The following is a 22,549-nucleotide window of genomic DNA, read 5'->3' as shown; positions in this document are numbered from 1 at the left end:
GACTATATCTTGGACCTGCCCGGCCTCGCACAAAATGGCGCCGGTATAAATGGGACTCGTAACTCCTTGCCCGCAAATGTATATCTAGAAAATGTTATTGTAAGTGGCCCTGTCGTATTTTAATTACAAAATGTACGTCCACCGATTCCGCAACTGTTAGACACCTTTGTTCTTGCAACCTAATGGCCCGCTCGTTACGTTCCTCTTCAGTGTAAATGTCTCCTCATCATATACGATTTCAGTTTGCTCCGTGGCCGGCCCACGTGGTTATAGGCCCGTATTTGTATACTGACATTTTCACAATAAAGGTTTTTAAAACAAAACGCGGTAGTAGTATTTACATTGGTAAAGTTTTTACTTTTAGTCACTGTTTTCGAATCAGTAAAAGGCAAGTGAAATAAAGCAGTCCAATTACATGACGGATAAAAGGTATAATATGTAGGAACGCAGTAAAGATAAATGGTCAAGGGCAGTTGTGTTTTTCATTTCTGCAACATAAAGTGATCGATAAGAATCTGATAATCAGGCGTATCGGCGACTAAGACAGCAGGCCGAGTCTCTTTTACTCAACGGCTCCGTCATGGAATGAAGAAACGACCTTTTTCTCGAAAAAGGAATATATTTTACTTGCAGGACAGTTGTAAATTTTCCGGGAAAGTACATTAGCCTGGAATATTGTAACATATATGTTTTAAAAAAAATAATGTTCGAAAACAATAAAAAGCGTAATTTTTAGGTCATATGACCAAGCTTTTCATCATTAAAATAACAAAAGCAAAAAGAACCAATGAAAAGTTTTATTAACAAGTCACATGACCTGTTATGCTTACGTTACGCGCCGCGCCTCGGATCACTTCCGGGTGCGCTAACGCGGCGTGTCATATAACGCATTACGCGACAACGTAGGTCAAGAATATAGTCAAAATGTCTCCACCAACCAGCGTTCGGAACACAACCCCTTTCAGCAGTCCAAAAAGTTCTGTTAAATGACAACAGAGGGGACAGGCAAGAAGAACCATCAGTCAAAGAGGGGAGGGCAAGTTCTTCTCTTCCGGGTCATGTTGGGGCGCTACCGGAACTGATCGAATTGGTAGTCTACAGTGTTTCTGGATGTTTCAGACTAAAACTGGCGTCAGCATGAGAGCACTGCCATCTCGTAGCTCCGTCGTGGCTATTCCACGAGCAATCATGGCAGCCGCTCCCCACCAGAAGCCTGCGGGAGTCGGAGGCCCCCAAGACTTTTGTAGAATCTTCACGGCTGAGGGGACGCTTTCGAGAATGGGACCCAAGCCCTATCAGGGAAGCGTCCGAGTTCAAAGGTGTCCCAGGGCCATTTTAGTGGACCAGGCCCAAAACCGAAGAGCCGGCCGCCATTTTGAGAGTCCTGTGGCAGCCGCCTATCGCTGCACCGCAAGAGCGGGAGCAACTCAACTACATGATGAGCGAGACGCTGTAGTCGCAAGAGCGGGCGGTAAACAGCTGAATGGCGGAAGAGGCACAGTGTAGCAAAAGCGGGCGGAATGGCAACTGAAACGGTAAAGGGGCGCCCCACTACAGCGTGTCTCAGGTCAAACGGATTGTGGAACAAGGTCCAGAATTGAAGAGTCATCAAAAGGCAAAAAGTTCCGCCGGACCCCGGGAGCCGGCCGCTTATGTCGGGGGCGATCTCAGGCTACACCAGTGCTATAAGACTTGGGGAGGGTGTCGGAGCCAAGCGTCTTCTCCGAGTCCATGGCCATCACACCGCCCCACAGGGGCCTCCGTCAAGCTGTTTAGGAAGGTAACATATCACATTGTTTTCTAATGCAGTCAGGTCCACAAACGACACTCACTTACTTTGAGAATAGTGAAGCTGCAGTAGGTGGAAATAAGCTTCAGACAGTGTTACAAGCACTGCTCAGAACTCTTAACTATGGCACCCAACATCCAGAACTTATGCCATTTGAGAATGGCAGTGACATTGAAGCAACTCAGGGACCCAAACCATTAATGTACTTTCACGTATGAAAAACTTACTTGGGGAGGGGGCAGGAGCGAAGCGCCCCCTCCCAGTCCGCGCCACCACACCGTATGTTGAAAATCTGAAGCCATCGTTCTACAAAGTCAACCAACCTTGGATTGAAAAATCTAGAAAAATGTACAAACTGAAAACCAGTTTTGGTCTGCATAGCATCAGTAGCAACGCTTGCTATCAGAGTGCATGAGTTTCATGCTCGATCGATTGAGCTAGCCGGATCGGGCAATAAAAAGTATAAAATAGTTATGTAAATAGTTATTTAATCAAATGTTTTACCCTGTTTCTTTGCTGGTGTGTTGTCTATAGTTTTAATATTTGCATAGGGTTTGTCGTTATTTTGGGCGGGGTGGGTGACGGAGTCGAGCTGTCTTGCAGCCCTCATGGTGTGGAGCTCAGTTCATCTCACTATTTTCGTATTTCTCATGAAGGGTTGTTCCTAATATTTCTATTTTAGCGAGGTCAAAAAGAGATCCAATTAGTGGCCTACTGATTTTGCTCGATTACTTTTATTTTTTTACACGATTTTTCACTATCTGCAAAAACTAAACAGAGTATTGCGACTTTGTGCTTGTTTGTAAATAGAGAATGATCCAAAGAGAACCAATTCTAAAACAGTAAATGCTTGGATAACAATCAATCAAATGGAGAGACAAGCAGGCACGACGGATTACAACGGGGGCAAAGGCCTGCGTTAACTACTGTTCAGTATCTGCAAAGAGAGAGTACTACTAAGAGAAAAGAGGGGAGGGGGGGCAGCGTTCAAAGCACATCAGCGTGCATAAATACGAAAATGTTTTTATCTATCACGTACTTGACATTTTAAAGCTTTTCATATTTGCTATTAAAAAAACAATGAAATTCACAGAATAAACCATAGGTTATAGTGGATATATAGTTAGGAATTTGCACTTACAAAACCTTGAAAATTCAATGAAAAAACCATTGGTTTTAGGCCATATATAGTTAGGGATTTGCATTTACAAAACCTTATTTTACTCGCATAAAACCATTGAAATTCCATATATAGTTATAAGCGCTAACTATATATCGCGCACCCGCAATCCACTGCTGATGATGTCACATATTACATCATTCATGACATGGTTAGTGACATCACTGATGACATCACTGATGACATCTCAAATGACATCACTGATGACATCACTGAAAACATCTCATTTGACATGACTGATAACATCACTGATGATATCATTCATGTGATAATACCATGAACCTCTTCAGACTCTAATATAACCTTAGATACAATCAGTGTAAACAGACAGTCACAGACTGTCACTCATCCATGGAGTTACTCACACACCTAGTCAGTTATGCCAAAAATCAATCCAGCCCTGGCACGGCGGTAGTGGACGGGGCCTGGCACGGCGGTGTTTGATATGGCTGGGAAAGTGATAGAGTGTATATATGAAATTCTGTATACCAAGAATATATCAAACCGAGGATATTACTAGCAGATGATCATTACAGTAATCAGTATAGTAAGCAACAAAGGTTTACAGGAAAACTTGCAAATCTTCTGTATTGTTGAGCCCATTTGGAAATCTACTATCTAATTCCAAAATGAACTGGGACTCAAGTCTCCTAAGCATCCTGTCCCTGTCACCGCCCCTCACAGGTTTGTCCACTGAGGCGATGACAAAGTACGATAGGCATTGTAAATAATTTTTGTGATTGCTCTTAAAATGCCTGGCCACCGGATATGATGGATCATTATTTACGATGGCACGGAGATGCTGGAGAATCCTGACATGCACGGGTTGTCGTGTACTGCCGACATACCTAAGTCCACATGTGCATGTCAGGACATATATGGCAAACTCAGTTTTGCAGGTGAACTGACCCCTGATGTTAATTAGGTCAGGACTAAAGGGTGTGTAATACTGAGTAGTTTTGCCAAATTTGCACACCCTGCAGGAGGTGCAGCGTTTGAAACCAGAGCGAGATTTCATCCACTCTTGTTTCTTCCTAAGTTCATGACAGATATGTGATCTAAGGGAAGGGCCCTTCCGAAAGGTCACAGTGGGACCATCAGGCAATCTACGTTTTAACACCTGGTCAGTTAATAAGACCGGCCACCTTTGTGTCACAATGGATCTTATTTGTCTTGCTTGCCTGCTATAGGCAGTTATGAGTCTTGGTGCCTCAGTGTTGTCATCAGGGACACTCCCAGACCTGATGTTAAGTGTCTGGTCTAGCAGAGATTCGCGAGTTCTATTGTTTGCTTTCTGCAATGCCAACTTAAGGGTAGATTCACAGTAGCCCCTTTGCCTGAATCTCTCCAAGGCTTCCTTGGTGCAGATTTCAAGATCAATTTCTGTACTGCATATTCTTTTGATCCTGAGTAACTCGCCTAATGGGATGTTATCTACTACATGTCGAGGATGTGCACTGCTGGGATGAAGAATACTGTTGCCAGCAGTGCTTTTTCTGTGTAGTATATATATATATATATATATATATATATATATATATATATATATATATATATAGTTCCACAATTGCCCGAAGAGCGGGGCGCACTCACTGCTGCCATGAGGGATAAACGCTGGCATGTCTGTTTGTGTGCAGTCTTTCATGAAAGCAGAGAAGATATATATATATGTATATATATATATATTCACACACACACACACACACACACACACACATATATATATATATTACCTACTGGCGTTCGCCAGTAGGTATATATAGTTAGGATTTTTTCCCTATGGCATTTCTGAAAATTCTATGTCTAATAACTTTGGCGTTTGTGGACGGAATCGGCTGAAATTTTCAGGAAAATGGCACCTTTTATTTCTGAGCAGCCCCTGAAAATTTGGTGGGGTTTCGTCAAGGGGGGGCCGAGAAAAAAGGGGGGTCCCAAAACGCGTTTTTCCCATTCATTTTTCCATAGGGCGGTTGGACTCACTTTTAGCTCGAACGGCTGAATGGATATGCACGAAACTTGGCAAAATTGTAGGGACTGTTAGCCCGATGTGCCTTTGCTAGGTCTCAATATATGTGCTCCAGTAGTTTTTGAGAAATTAACGTTCAAAACAAGATATATATCTGTAACAGCGCTCTGGGCAGCGATCCGGTCCGCTTACTTTTCGCGAAACGGAACTTTGCGCGCAGAAAGCTGATTGGCTCTCCGGTGTCTGTCAACATTCTAAACAGTCCGGAGCGGCCGCCATCTTATCTCTCGGTAGGATCAAGAGAGAAGAAGAGGTGAAAAACGAAGGGGAAATTTATTGAAAGGGGGCAACGTATACCCCTCTTGACCCCCTAGGAATGTTGTTGGGGTTATTAAAGGGTCCCGTGGGGAAAAAAAAAAAAAAAATGATTTTTCACGGTAGAAGCGCTTCACGGGCCGCGAACTGGGCCGCAAACTGGTAGCGAAACGGGAATTCGCCATTTTGTGCTTCGTTAATTAAATTACTAGGTATAAGGGGGTGCGGGAGACGTATCCTAATCCCCTATGTTTCCTGAGGGTGGCTGAGGAGGCTCATATATGTTGATACATCTCTTCCAGCGGCTGTGCGTGAGCTTTTTTTTTTTTTGCTGCGTGACAGTCCGGAGCGGCCGCCATCTTATCTCTCGGTAGGATCGAGAGAGAAGAAGAGGAGAAAAACGAAGGGGGAATTTAATGAAAGGGGGCAAGGTATCCCCCTCTTGACCCCCTAGGAATGTTGTTTGGGTTATTAAAGGGTCCCGTGGGGAAAATAAAAAAAAAATGATTTTTCACGGTAGAAGCGCTTCACGGGCCGCGAACTGGGCCGCAAACTGGTAGCGAAACGGGAATTCGCCATTTTGTGCTTCGTTAATTAAATTACTAGGTATAAGGGGGTGCGGGAGACGTATCCTAATCCCCTATGTTTCCTGAGGGTGGCTGAGGAGGCTCATATATGTTGATACATCTCTTCCAGCGGCTGCGCCATCTTGCCTTTTTTCCAATGCCACAATTTTGTCGTGCACGGCAGCCATTTTAGATGCCAGTTGTGCTTCGTTAATTAAATTACTAGGTATAAGGGGGTGCGGGAGACGTATCCTAATCCCCTATGTTTCCTGAGGGTGGCTGAGGAGGCTCATATATGTTGATACATCTCTTCCAGCGGCTGCGCCATCTTGCCTTTTTTCCAATGCCACAATTTTGTCGTGCACGGCAGCCATTTTAGATGCCAGGCTGGTCCCAGGCTATCACCTACCCCTGCGGATGTAGTTTATGGCCCCAGCTGTAGAGAATTCAGACATGCCAACCCTCCCGATTCAGGCGTGAGACTACTGATTTCAGTGCTAGTCTCCCGCCTCCCGATTTCTGCAAGCAAAAACCCGGGGGCATATTACGAACAACTAGCGATAATTTTTGTCTCTAACTTGTTTAGAGACAAAAATTATCGCCGCACATCGGCGATTTTTATCGCAGATAAACTTTGCTATTATCGCAGAAAAGTCAGCGATATTCATGTATTATCGAGCAAATGCTCTTAGCCATGTTATCCACCTCCCATTGGATAACATGGCTAAGAACTGCTCAGGGCAGGTGTTAGATTTTGGAGATATTCGCGCTTAGCGCGAATATCTCCAAAAGTTGGTAATAGGAGATAGCGATGGTTAGGGACTGTTTCCAGTCGCTAACATCTTGGCACGCCCACTTTGCATGTCATTAGTGATAAATATCACTGATATGCAAAGCGGGGCCCAAGATGGTCGCTATCACCTTTTAGCTGTCACTAACTGGTGTTAGCGACAGCTTGGTAATAGGGAGATAATTTTATCTCTTTTTTTTTGGTTTTTAAAGTCCAAAAAGCGGAAATAAACCCCCTTGATAATATGCCCCATGATTTCTCGGGAGTTTCAGCTGACAGGGCTTGGTATTGTGTTACGTGCTAATTCTTCCAGGAAACGTCAGAGGGTCGATGCAGGGGTTCTAGAAGGGGTGATAAACCATTTAAGCCTCATGAACAAGCGCATGGTCTTTTAAAGATTTGTGAAGTACTCGGGGCGGCGGTGTGTGTGTGCCCTCTTTCAGGAGCGGGCGGGGGGGGCACTGCCAGCAACTTGCCAGGCCAGGCAGTGTTCAACACGTGCGTCACCCTTTCTCTGCCTGCTATTGCGCTCCATGCTTCGGAAAGGTAAGAAAAAGAACGTGCATTTGAGTTTGAAATGTCCGATCTTGTAGCAGTACACTTGCAAAGCCCACACATGACAATAACCCGATTCAAGGCCCCATTCACCCGATTTTTTAAACATATATAGCACTCCAACAAAGTTAGATTTTAAAACTTTATTAACATTTAACTATAATGAACGGAACAAAAACTGTAAAAACATTTAAACATTTTTCACCCAAAAAAGCAACAATGGTCAGAAGCTGTCTTTTGTGCGAATAGTCCCAAGGCAGCACAACGTGCAGAGTTCTGGACGGCACCCAGGTGATGTCGCCTGGGTGCCGCACTGGTTTTGGGATCCTACAATGCTGCTCTGAAAATTGGCGTGGGGCGTCCCGGGTGGGGCGAGGGGAGGCCTCGTCAGTAGCGGTCTGTTGTGCGAATAGTCCCAAGGCAGCAGAACGCGCTGAGATGTTGATGGCACCCAGGTGATGTCCAGTAAACTGCTGCACTGGTTTTGGTATCCTACAATGCTGCTCCGAAAATTGGCGTGCGGCGGCCCGGGGGGGGGGGGGGAATGGGCGTGGGGGAGGCGGCGTGAACGGGCCTCCCCAGGTGGCGGCCATCCAGCTGAGTTGCGCCCGCTCTTGCGGCTACAGCGTCTCGCTCACCATGTTGTTGAGTTGCTCCCACTCTTGCAGTGCAGCGATAGGCGCCTGCCACAGGACTCTTAAAATGGCGGACGGCTCTTCGGTTTTGGGCCTGGTGCACTGAAATGGCCCTGGGACACCTTGGAACTCGGACGCTTGCCTGCTAGGGCTTGGGCTCCATTCTCGAAAAGCGTCCCCTCAGCCGTGAAGATTCTACAAAAGTCTTGGGGGCCCCCGACTCCCGCAGGCTTCCGGTGGGGAGCGGCTGCCATGATTGCTCGCGGAATGACCACGACGGAGCCACGAGATGGTGGTGCTCTCATGCTGACGCCAACTTCAGTCTGAATGATCCAGAAACAAGGTGGGGCTTTCATCGTTTGGGAAAAAAAAATGTTCTAAACCAATGAAAAGTGTTATTTTTAGGTCATATGACCAAGCCTTCCATCTTTAGGAAACCAAAAGTAAAATGATCCAATGAAAAGTTTTATAAACAAGTCACATGACCTGTTATGCGGCATAGGGCTACAAAAAGCGTAGAAAATCCGTTGGCACGTGAGGCGGCGTCAGTAGCGGACCGATGTGCGAATAGGCCGAAGGCAGCACAACGCGTCGAGATCCGGATGGCACCGAGGTGGTGTCCAGCAAATTGCCGCACTGGTGTGGCCATCCTACAATGCTGCGCCGAAAGACGGCGTGTCCAGCTGAGTTGCGGTCACTCTTGCGGTACAGTGACTCGAACGCGCCGAGATCCGGATGGCACCGGGGTGGTGTCCAGCAAATTGCCGCACTGGTGTGGCCATCCTACAATGCTGCGCCGAAAGACGGCGTGTCCAGCTGAGTTGCGGTCACTCTTGCGGTACAGTGAGTCGAACGCGCCGAGATCCGGATGGCACCGAGGTTGTGTCCAGCAATTTGCCGCACTGGTGTGGCCATCCTACAATGCTGCGCCGAAAGTCGGCGTGGGGTGCCCCGTTGGCTTATGAGGTGATGTCAGTAGTGGACCGATGTGTGAATAGGTCGGAACCAGCACAAGGCGCCAAGATCCGAATGGCAAGTCCTGGATGTTGAGTGCCTCAGTTGAGATTTCTGAGCAGTGCTTGTAAGACTGTCTGAAGCTTATTTGCACCTGCTGCAGCTTCACTATTGCCCTTGTGTGGCCAAAGGTCGCACATGACATAGGCGGCCGGCTCCCGAGGTCCGGCGGAACTTTTTTCCTTTTCCTTTCTGCTTCTTTTCCTACAATCCGTTTCATCTGAAGACACGACCAGGTCCCTGAATGTGTGCAGGGGGACGCTATTGATTGAATGAAAATGGCGGCTTGACACAAAGCTGACTCAAGCGTTGCTGTTGATGCTATACAGACAAAAATTGGTTTTCAGTTTGTACATTCTTCAGGATTTTTTTTTCTATCCAAGTCTGATTGAGAGTTTGTAGAAAAATGGCTTCAGATTTTCCACATACTACTCTTCAACATTCTTCCTAAATGTAACAATGTGAAACTCACTAGGAGAACGGCTGTTTCTGTTTCCTTTCAAAATGCTGCCAACAATATTTTCTGAATGGAAGACACCATCTTGTAGCATAAAGGGCCGAAAGGGGTTCTGGTCTGGCCGATGGTTGGTGGAGACATTTTGACTATATCTTGGACCTGCCCGGCCTCGCACAAAATGGCGCCGGTATAAATGGGACTCGTAACTCCTTGCCCGCAAATGTATATCTAGAAAATGTTATTGTAAGTGGCCCTGTCGTATTTTAATTACAAAATGTACGTCCACCGATTCCGCAACTGTTAGACACCTTTGTTTTTGCAACCTAATGGCCCGCTCGTTATGTTCCTCTTCAGTGTAAATGTCTCCTCATCATATACGATTTCAGTTTGCTCCGTGGCCGGCCCACGTGGTTATAGGCCCGTATTTGTATACTGACATTTTCACAATAAAGGTTTTTAAAACAAAACGCGGTAGTAGTATTTACATTGGTAAAGTTTTTACTTTTAGTCACTGTTTTCGAATCAGTAAAAGGCAAGTGAAATAAAGCAGTCCAATTACATGACGGATAAAAGGTATAATATGTAGGAACGCAGTAAAGATAAATGGTCAAGGGCAGTTGTGTTTTTCATTTCTGGAACATAAAGTGATCGATAAGAATCTGATAATCAGGCGTATCGGCGACTAAGACAGCAGGCCGAGTCTCTTTTACTCAACGGCTCCGTCATGGAATGAAGAAACGACCTTTTTCTCGAAAAAGGAATATATTTTACTTGCAGGACAGTTGTAAATTTTCCGGGAAAGTACATTAGCCTGGAATATTGTAACATATATGTTTTAAAAAAAATAATGTTCGAAAACAATAAAAAGCGTAATGTTTAGGTCATATGACCAAGCTTTTCATCATTAAAATAACAAAAGCAAAAAGAACCAATGAAAAGTTTTATTAACAAGTCACATGACCTGTTATGCTTACGTTACGCGCTGCGCGCCGCGCCTCGGATCACTTCCGGGTGCGCTAACGCGGCGTGTCATATAACGCATTACGCGACAACGTAGGTCAAGAATATAGTCAAAATGCCTCCACCAACCAGCGTTCGGAACACAACCCCTTTCAGCAGTCCAAAAAGTTCTGTTAAATGACAACAGAGGGGACAGGCAAGAAGAACCATCAGTCAAAGAGGGGAGGGCAAGTTCTTCTCTTCCGGGTCATGTTGGGGCGCTACCGGAACTGATCGAATTGGTAGTCTACAGTGTTTCTGGATGTTTCAGACTAAAACTGGCGTCAGCATGAGAGCACTGCCATCTCGTAGCTCCGTCGTGGCTATTCCACGAGCAATCATGGCAGCCGCTCCCCACCAGAAGCCTGCGGGAGTCGGAGGCCCCCAAGACTTTTGTAGAATCTTCACGGCTGAGGGGACGCTTTCGAGAATGGGACCCAAGCCCTATCAGGGAAGCGTCCGAGTTCAAAGGTGTCCCAGGGCCATTTTAGTGGACCAGGCCCAAAACCGAAGAGCCGGCCGCCATTTTGAGAGTCCTGTGGCAGCCGCCTATCGCTGCACCGCAAGAGCGGGAGCAACTCAACTACATAATGAGCGAGACGCTGTAGTCGCAAGAGTGGGCGGTAAACAGCTGAATGGCGGAAGAGGCACAGTGTAGCAAAAGCGGGCGGAATGGCAACTGAAACGGTAAAGGGGCGCCCCACTACAGCGTGTCTTCAGGTCAAACGGATTGTGGAACAAGGTCCAGAATTGAAGAGTCATCAAAAGGCAAAAAGTTCCGCCGGACCCCGGGAGCCGGCCGCTTATGTCGGGGGCGATCTCAGGCTACACCAGTGCTATAAGACTTGGGGAGGGTGTCGGAGCCAAGCGTCTTCTCCGAGTCCATGGCCATCACACCGCCCCTCAGGGGCCTCCGTCAAGCTGTTTAGGAAGGTAACATATCACATTGTTTTCTAATGCAGTCAGGTCCACAAACGACACTCACTTACTTTGAGAATAGTGAAGCTGCAGTAGGTGGAAATAAGCTTCAGACAGTGTTACAAGCACTGCTCAGAACTCTTAACTATGGCACCCAACATCCAGAACTTATGCCATTTGAGAATGGCAGTGACATTGAAGCAACTCAGGGACCCAAACCATTAACGTACTTTCACGTATGAAAAACTTACTTGGGGAGGGGGCAGGAGCGAAGCGCCCCCTCCCAGTCCGCGCCACCACACCGTATGTTGAAAATCTGAAGCCATCGTTCTACAAAGTCAACCAACCTTGGATTGAAAAATCTAGAAAAATGTACAAACTGAAAACCAGTTTTGGTCTGCATAGCATCAGTAGCAACGCTTGCTATCAGAGTGCATGAGTTTCATGCTCGATCGATTGAGCTAGCCGGATCGGGCAATAAAAAGTATAAAATAGTTATGTAAATAGTTATTTAATCAAATGTTTTACCCTGTTTCTTTGCTGGTGTGTTGTCTATATTTTTAATATTTGCATAGGGTTTGTCGTTATTTTGGGCGGGGTGGGTGACGGAGTCGAGCTGTCTTGCAGCCCTCATGGTGTGGAGCTCAGTTCATCTCACTATTTTCGTATTTCTCATGAAGGGTTGTTCCTAATATTTCTATTTTAGCGAGGTCAAAAAGAGATCCAATTAGTGGCCTACTGATTTTGCTCGATTACTTTAATTTTTTTACACGATTTTTCACTATCTGCAAAAACTAAACAGAGTATTGCGACTTTGTGCTTGTTTGTAAATAGAGAATGATCCAAAGAGAACCAATTCTAAAACAGTAAATGCTTGGATAACAATCAATCAAATGGAGAGACAAGCAGGCACGACGGATTACAACGGGGGCAAAGGCCTGCGTTAACTACTGTTCAGTATCTGCAAAGAGAGAGTACTACTAAGAGAAAAGAGGGGAGGGGGGGGCAGCGTTCAAAGCACATCAGCGTGCATAAATACGAAAATGTTTTTATCTATCACGTACTTGACATTTTAAAGCTTTTCATATTTGCTATTAAAAAACCAATGAAATTCACAGAAAAAACCATAGGTTATAGTGGATATATAGTTAGGAATTTGCACTTACAAAACCTTGAAAATTCAATGAAAAAACCATTGGTTTTAGGCCATATATAGTTAGGGATTTGCATTTACAAAACCTTATTTTACTCGCATAAAACCATTGAAATTCCATATATAGTTATAAGCGCTAACTATATATCGCGCACCCGCAATCCACTGCTGATGATGTCACATATTACATCATTCATGACATGGTTAGTGACATCACTGATGACATCACTGATGACATCTCAAATGACATCACTGATGACATCACTGAAAACATCTCATTTGACATGACTGATAACATCACTGATGATATCATTCATGTGATAATACCATGAACCTCTTCAGACTCTAATATAACCTTAGATACAATCAGTGTAAACAGACAGTCACAGACTGTCACTCATCCATGGAGTTACTCACACACCTAGTCAGTTATGCCAAAAATCAATCACACCTCCATTTTCTCAACTATACAGTTATACACACCTTACTTATTCAAACATATACTAACACATATTTACTTTACTCTCTTATACAATCTCTGATACATGTTCTCAATGATCCATACAGCCACTCACACATTCACTGGCTCTTATGCACAGTTATTTATAGATGTCAACTCTCACATGTACTGTGTTTTACATATGTACTTAATTTGACATGTAGCACTGAGATATCCATTCACTCACTAATACACTCATGCACAGTCAACCGCCCATACAGCTGTTTCCACATACACTTTTGAATCCATACATATAGTGAATCAACTACTCACACATCTATGTACAGTCACACACCTCCCAGCCACCCATACACACACACTCAGTTTCCCATACAAATACTTGGACAACCAATGAATAACCCATACAGTTACTCATATAGCTACTGATCAACACATGCAGCAGTTTACAGAACAACAGACATAATGATGCACAAATTAAAACAGTTTAGTCACTAACCCATGCACTCAGTGAGACACATTTAATCACTCACTCATACAGTCAGTCATGCACCTACTAAATCCTTCATCCAGACACTTATACATCCACTCATACTTCAATATGTAAGACATATTTTAACTTTACAGAAACATACAGTCACTGGATGTTGTCATCAGTGATGTCATCAGTGATGTCATTTGAGATGTCATCAGTGATGTCATCAGTGATGTCACTAACCATGTCATGAATGATGTAATATGTGACATCATCAGCAGTGGATTGCGGGTGCGCGATATATAGTTAGCGCTTATAACTATATATGGAATTTCAATGGTTTTATGCGAGTAAAATAAGGTTTTGTAAATGCAAATCCCTAACTATATATGGCCTAAAACCAATGGTTTTTTCATTGAATTTTCAAGGTTTTGTAAGTGCAAATTCCTAACTATATATCCACTATAACCTATGGTTTTTTCTGTGAATATTATATATATATATGTATGAGAGAGAGAGAGAGAGAGGGAGAGAGAGAGAGAGAGAGAGATGTATATACATGTGTGTATATATATATATTTATATACAGAGGTTAAAGTAACGCTATAGTTAGGGTAATATGCTAGTGGCAACATTATCGTTTTGAACAAAAAAACACACAGAAATTCATTCACCAGTTATAGTTAACAGAGCTAACTATAACTTGGGCTCGCCATGCACTGTTTATGACCTCACATATTACATCACTCATGACACGTTCTATGACATCAACTATGACATTACTGATGACATCTCAAATGATATCATTGATGACATCACTGATGACTGAGTTATGGTTCCTATTCAAATGGACACACCCATCATTTCTGGTTAGCAATGCACGCAAGACACAACATAATTCGTGCCACCCACTGTGTTGTTCTTTTGATAGCACTTTTTTGTGTCATTGGCAATTTGGTGTTTTGAGTATGGTGGGCATTTGTGAGTCATGGCGCGGGTTGTCAGAGTTGCTAATCACAACCAGTGAATTTCTATGGGTTTGCCCTTTTATACCAGAACCGGTTTTTAACTTTGTGTTTTCTAGTGAGTTTCATAGGTTTTTAAAAACATTCTTAATATGCTGCAGGGATGGCCTTTGGCCAGTCTCTTCACACAGCTTGCCATGAGCTGTCAACAGCTGCGCTGCATAGAGTTTGGCCCATCGAGCCTAGCCTTTGGCCTGGCAATATTTTTATTTATTTTGATTGGCAGGCATCATACCCAAGTACCATGCACCCAGGGATAGCTTTTCAGAGCCATGACTCTTCAGGAGTTTGTGATTCCAAATCCATGACAGCAAGTCCCCAAATGGTGATGCATGGGTTTGCGAATCTTGCCCTAGGTTTGCCCAACCCATTCATGACTATTGCCCTGTTCATCTGTCAGTTTGCTACACAATGGTTACCGTCACTGTGTAATATATATTATGTAAATATAAAAGCATCTGTGTAGTCATGTTAAGGCCAACATTTCCAATAAAAATGTATTTTTTTGTTTTCTTAATTATTCAGGCACCGTTCAATGAATTTGCATGATTTTTTTGTAAAAAGTTTCACCCTGTTAGGGTTCAGCATGCCACGTTTTGTGCAGACCTGTCAAGGAAGGGTCAAAAAATTGAGAGGGGTTGGAGAGTGGTCATAAAAGTTATTTTTTCCTCGTTAGTTACCATAGGATTCTTTGAAATGGCTGAATGCAATTACAATAACTTAGTATGAAAGTAGAACTTTGCTCAAGGGAGTGCTTTTGTTTGACTCGGTGTTAATTTCTTCAGTTTTTTTTTGAGAAATTAGCATTTACATTTTTTTTCTTCAAGAGCCTAAAGGGTTCGAAAGACACAGATGTCTAGACTGCAGAGATCTACAAACCCGGATTTCCAGACCTTCAATGAAAAAAGTATTCACATCTCATCAGATGAGTGAGCTTATCTTCTGTCATCCATTTCAGGGCCATGAACTGCCGGACTGACCACAAAGCGAGACAAATGTCGCAGCCCTTCTTTTCAAGACTCTGTGACTTGGTCGTCGAGTCTTTTTTTAAAAAAAAATAATAATACAGCCAATTGGGGCAGGGGTAGCATTCGTTGAACACCTGGCTCGGGTTGAAAGGCTCCAAAGGGACTCCCCCTTCCCTTCAGAAGGGGGACCCTGAAGAAAGGCCTGCCAACCTCAGATGAGGCTTCTGGGCTCGTGTTGGACCTGCCACTGGGGCCATGAACCCGGCACCGAGTGTACAAACCCTACAGGATGTCCACTAGGGTACAAGAGTATGAGAAACCCAAGACAAGTTTGCAGAAATATTAATCCACACAGTTGTCTGTAAATACACTATGCAATCAATAATACTGTAACCGGTATTACAGCAACTTAAATCTACTTCAGACATTAAACCCCTATAGTCACATAAAAAACGTTGATTAAAAACATACACCAAAAGATTGAGGCAGAGCCCAACTGTCATAAATAACTATAACATAAACAACATAGACCAAGACATCCACTATCTCACTACCACACATTCAACATCACAACATGAAACAACGGCCATAATGTATTAAACTACTGCTGTAAAAACAAAAACACTCAGTATCATGTTGCCTCACACCTTTCATGATTTATAAATCCTGCTATGTAATATACGCTTTACACTAGTATAAAAAGACCACACACCTGCTTACAACAAATAGCAACAGGCATTAACATGTATTACCAAATGCAGTCTGTTTATTAAAAATTCATCATTCCCATAATTGTCAAAATACAAACAAAGGTCAATATCAGCATCATAATTGATGTCCTCAGTGATGTCATCAATAATGTAATTTGGAATGTCACTGGTGATATCATCAATTATTATTTTTTACAGGTTATTAGTGATGCCATATGTGAGGCCAAAAGCAGTGAGGACAGGGATGCAAATTATGGTTAATTTATCTTACCATAACTGGTTTATGTAAGTGTTTTTTTAGGTTGTGTTTTGCAACCATAACTTCACCTTATCTGTATTATTCAGGGAATTTCTGATCTTTTTTTAACCTACGTACGTTGTTAAAGTGTTATAAGCAAAGCTTATCTATCTATCTATCTATCTATCTATCTATCTATCTATCTATCTATCTATCTATCTATCTATCTATCTATCTATCTATCTATCTATCTATCTATCTATCTATCTATCTATCTATCTATCTATATTTTTGTTTTTAACTCAAAAGGGGAATTGCTGGGGGGGGGGGGGGTTGGCGGTGCGCGGTGGGGACGGTGGTGGTTGTTGTAATGAGTTGTACCTGTTGAGCGGTGTGGATCTTGGATCATTAACATTACACTATATGACCAGCAGATGGCACCAGGACACCGTAGATACTCTCACTTTTACTCAATTATACCGTCGGTTAAAACTCAAAATGAAACCAGCAGATGGCACCAGGATACCGTATATACTCTCACTTTTACTCAATTAGACCACCGGATAAAACTCAAAATGAAAAAAACAGTTGATGAACAAAAGTGGAAAAACAAACGAAACTTCTTTTGGGAACTTATCAAAAAAGATCCTAAAAAAAGTAGTTAATTGAGGGGCAGACCACAGCAGACACAGCAAAGTAGATTTGTGGTTTCAAATATCAGTCGTGCACGAATTGTCTTTATGCTGTTTCTGCTATAGCGGAGTGGATTGGAAACATCTGCCGAATGAATGTTAAATGGGAGAAAAACTAAGGTCATGCTAGCGGCAACAACACTCATTGCAAGACGCTGGAGAGTCTCTGACCTCTACTTCAACCTAAAACTCCTATCAGAGATTTAGGGTTTGTGTTTGATAATAAGCTAACACATTCGTGCCAAAATGAAGAACAATCTCACTAAGAAGAAGATGGGGCCTTGAGGGGGCGGGGCCTGGTGCCGAGAAGTGCCAACGAGCCACTTTTGAACCCCACCTTCCCCCACAAAAAAAACGAAAAAAGCTTGCTGAGGCTGGTGCTGATGTCCTGGCGTGTTTTCACACCCCTTAATGAATTGGCAGATCAAAGCCTGGGAAAACAAGCTGGGAAACCACTATTTACAGTGGTTTTCAGCTCGTTTTCGCTGCCACCGTGTGATATCGGCTCCTCAGCGAATGACCGTGTGATGCGCGGTGGCACTGTGTGAGTTGGCAGGCATGCAAACATGTGAAGCGGGGTGTGGCGTAATGGCCAGACCTGCCGACTTTGGAACTGGGGAATCAAATTCGAGTCTGGCATCGGCTCAACATTCTATGATTCTGGGAATATCACTAAATCTCCTTGAGTCTACAAAAATTAATGTAACTGGTGCTCATGTGAAGGCAGGGGTGGTTCCCCCGGGGCCGCGGGTGAGCAGCGGCAGGGACAGGCAGAGGGGCACAACAACAACAAAATGGCACCACAATAGTAATGCAGCCGAGATCGGGGCACAGTCAGGTCACTAGCATTGATACCAGCAAATACAAATGGAAGCACAGATGCAGGGGTGCGGAAACAGGCGGATGAAATTAGCACTAATATTAAATTGAAGCTGAACAATGCAATGCTATTCTGGGGGCAGGGGTACGATACCAGGCAGCTGGTCCACGCAGCTGGAATTAGGCAATCCAAGCAGATGGAAGTTCGAGGATGGCAGGCAAAAGGATATCAGGCACAGCGAGGAGCAGGAGGAGTGTCCGGTTCTGACCAGGTGTAGCTGAGTCATCAGAGTAGCTGTAAATCGTCAGCATAGTTATAGCCTCTGTACAATATATACCAACGGGTAGATGTAGAGATTGAATAAAAGGGGGGACAGAGAGGAGCCCTGAGGTACTCGACAATCAAGTCTGACCTTGGAAGAATAGAAGGGAAAGAGGCGGACCGACTGAAAACAGTCTAAGAGGAAGGATATCAACCAATCTAATGCTAATCCCTGCAAACCAGCAGCTTGACACAGTCAATTAGGATGTCATGATCCACTGTATCACAGACTGCTGATAAGTCCAAAAGGAATAATGGCTGGGCCCGTCCTTTGTCTGCTTCCTCTCTCATATCATCAACTACGGAAAGTATTTCAGATTCCGTAGAATGGGCGGTTCGAAAACCCACCTGATGAGAGTTCAGAAAGAAACAGTCTTCTAAAAAAAGAGCAGAGATGTTGGGCGATGTGTGCCTCCAATATCTTGGCTAGATAAGGAAGTAAGGAGATAGGGTGATAGTTCTCGAAGACTGATGAATTTTTTAGCAACACAACGACTATCGCTTCCTTAATGGCATGGGGAACCATGCCCTGACTTAAGGATATTTTGAGCAAAGAGATCGCGGACTCATAAAGATCTGAGAACATAATTGTTTGGATCAAAGGAGGGCAAATCTCATTAGGGGAGCCAGATTTAACCTTGAGCATGAGCTTTGAGAGATCATCTTTGGTGATTGCAGAAAATGCTGTTAGTTTCATTGGGTTTATATCTTCCAAGGGGATAGCACTGGTAAGAGGGATAGGGGGATGCTATCTTTTATCAACTGAATTTTCTCGATGAAGAAAGAGTTCAAGTGATTGCACAATTTTTGAGTAGGACATAATGGAATGTGAACAACAAAATATGACTCACTGAACATTGTTATAGTCTTCCATTCAAATCCCGTTCATTTTGGGGAAAAAACAAGATAATTGTCAAACCGTCTTTCAATTGCAATTGAGTGATTTCCTAAAAGGGTTTTGAATTATTTGTGGGTAGAAGCAGAGACACTATCTTTAGAGTAGCAATGATACTATGGACCCTGGTGCAAGCAAAGAAAATAGTCCCTTTGACTGCTGTTGGGGTTGTAAAATACAGCGATTATCAGGATTCAACGGGCTCCTCAGGACTAGGAGCCCAGTGCAAATGCACCTGCTACACCAATGGTATCTACGCCCAGAGTCACTATGTGTAACTCAGAGGGGCACACATGCAAACCTGCGCTTCTCACATACAGATATCATTGCATACCTGCATAGCTACAGTTGGCTATATATTAGGGAAGGCACCTCCGGTGTGCCCTGGGTTTTGGCCTTCGACATTTGACTTGCAGGGTCTATATTAGATAAGACAATTGTCACAGTCAGGCACTGCTAGTGGATATACTTATTTATGCATTTTTATATTGTGCAAACTTTACCCGAAGGTGTCAGAGCGCTTTACAAAAGTATACATATCCGTATGATAGTCTCCATTTTAAAACAGAACTCTCCCTTGTTTTTAGGGCTCGCCTGCTGATGCGCTTGCGCATAGCTGGCGAAGCTCTATAGTGGTTTATCCAGAGTTTAAGCACTGGCGATTCCATGCAGTGCATGTGCTTTTTAGGTCATTGCGCAAGCGCAAGCCCTAAAAAGCGCGTGCACAATGCCACCAGCCGCCTGCCTGCCTGCCTCACATTACCACATCAAAGGCAGCCTCAATCCCTCCCACAAGCTTCTCAGCGTGCGCTCTGCATTTCTCCTCCGAGCGCCGGCCGTACTTTCAGTTTCATGGCCGCCAGGCCGTGTCTCCTTTTATGCTCCAATCGAAAATATCCAACCGTTAACATGAATAGAGAGTTTGAAATGTTCAAGTCTACTCACAAGGGCTTCGCCAGTTCGCCACTAAGAGTCTTGATTTAGTCGAATTTAGTAACATTTATTTTTTTAGTTTCAGCGCATTTTCACACAGTCATTTGCATTCCTTGTTTTCCTTTCATTGTGCCTGTGCTTGGCAATGTTAGCAGCAGACCGTGAACTGCTCGCACCCCGGCCGTACTTTTAGTTTCACGGCCGCCAGGCCGTGTCTCCTTTTATGCTCCCATCGAAAATATCCAAACGTTAACATGAATAGAGAGTTTGAAATGTCCAAGTCTACTCACAAGGGCTTCGCCAGTTCTCCCCCAAGAGTCTTGATTTAGTTGAATTTAGTAACATTTCTTTTTTTAGTTTCAGCGCATTTTCACACGCGCATTCGCATTCCTTGTTTTCCATTCATTGTGCCTGTGTTTGGCAATGTTAGCAGCAGACCGTGAACTGCTCGCACCCACCCTCTTGTCTTATTCCAGAGCTCCAAGCAGATGAGGACAGCGAATGCCTCTTAATGTGTTTTACATCAAAGGCTGACGTTCGCCCCCAAGAGTCTTGATTTAGTTGAATTTAGTAACATTTATTTTTAGGTCTCACCTTTACCATTCCGAAGGAATGGGAAATGGGGAGAATTCAAGTCGGCAAAATCCACTTCAAACCACGGGCTTTCAGCCGCGTTTTTCTTTAAGTTCACGTGAATCACGTGATTAAACATGCACGCTCATCGGCAGCATTTCTCCTGCAGGCTCGCAAAAGGCTCTCCTCCCTCCCCACATCAAAGGCATCAATCACCCTCCCACAGGCTTCCCCAGCGCTGCCCCGCCCCCTGCTTCACAGCCAGGCCATCTGTTCCCTGCCAGACCTCTCACACCTCCGTCACAGCATGCCTGTGTACTTCAAAGGCTTATCACTTCACACGGCCGCAGGCCGTGCAATCAGAGCACTTCCGTTGGTGTGCAGCCCCCCTCCCAGCACTGCCTTGTTACTCTCGGCAGCCGTGAGTCCCTAAACACTTTTTATATTTAATTAGCAGCAGCAGCATTTCTCCTGCGCCAGGCCACATCAAAGGCTCTGTGCCACTTTCACCCACACAGCAACACTTACAGACACTTTTTATATTTAATTAGCAGCAGCAGCATTTCTCCTGCGCCAGGCCACATCAAAGGCTCTGTGCCACTTTCACCCACACAGCAACACTTACAGACACGCAACGCCACTCACACCCACGCAAGCCCACTATCATCCACGCAACACCACACTCACCCATGCAACGCCACTCACTCACTCACTCACTCACGCAAAGCCACTCACACCCACGCAGTGCCACTTTCACCCACACAGCACCACTTCCAGACACGCAACGCCACTCACACCCACGCAAGCCCACTATCACCCATGCAATGCCACACTCACCCAAGCAACGCCACTCACCCAAGCAACACCACTCACACACGCAACACAACTCACCCACGCAACCCCACTCATCCATGCAACACCACTCACCCACGCAACCCCACTCATCCACGCAACGCCACTCATCCATGCAACGCCACTCATCCACACAATGCCACTCATCCATGCAACGCCACTCACACATGCTACGCCACTCACACATGCAACGCCACTCACACATGCAACGCCACTCACACATGCAACGCCACTCACACACGCAACGCCACTCACACACGCAACGCCACTCACACATGCAACGCCATGCAACGCCACTCACACATGCAACGCCACTCACACATGCAACGCCACTCACACACGCAACGCCACTCACACACGCAACACCACTCACACACGCAACGCCACTCACCCATGCAACGCCACTCACACACGCAACGCCACTCACCCACGCAACGCCACTCACCCACGCAACGCCACTCACCCACGCAACGCCACTCACCCACGCAACATCACTCACCCACGCAACGCCACTCACCCATTCAACGCCACTCACCCATGCAACGCCACTCACCCACGCAACGCCACTCACCCACGCAACGCCACTCACACACGCAACGCCACTCACACACGCAATGCCACTCACCCACGCAACGCCACTCACCCACGCAACGCCACTCACACACGCAACGCCACTCACCCACGCAACGCCACTCACCCACGCAACGCCACTCACACACGCAACGCCACTCACACACGCAACGCCACTCACCCACGCAACGCTACTCACCCACGCAACGCCACTCACCCACGCAAATCCACTCATACCCACGCAGTGCCACTTTTCCCCACACAGCACCACTTTCAGACACACAACGCCACTCACACCCACGCAAGCCCACTCTCACACACGCAACGCCACTCTCACCCATGCAATGCCACTCACCCATGCAACGCAACTCACACACGCAACGCCACTCACCCACGCAACACCACTCACACACGCAACAACACTCACACATGCAACGCCACTCACCCACGCAAAGCAACTGACTCAAAGCCACTCACACACACGCAGTGCCACTTTCACCCACACTGTGCAGTGCACAATAGGTCTCGCAGTAGGAAAGTTGGAGCTATTGGTTTTGTAAATGACAAAGTCCTTCATGTTTTTAAAATGAAAACAAAAATAAAAGGCATTGTTATTTGCAATTGTAATAGCTCCAACTTTCCTACTGCGAGACCTATTGGCAACGCCAGTGCTTGTTTTAGTT

The sequence above is a fragment of the Lissotriton vulgaris genome, chromosome 8 (assembly GCF_964263255.1).
Source record: "Lissotriton vulgaris chromosome 8, aLisVul1.2, whole genome shotgun sequence".
Classification (NCBI taxonomy): domain Eukaryota; kingdom Metazoa; phylum Chordata; class Amphibia; order Caudata; family Salamandridae; genus Lissotriton; species Lissotriton vulgaris.
This window is presented reverse-complemented; position numbering follows the sequence as displayed.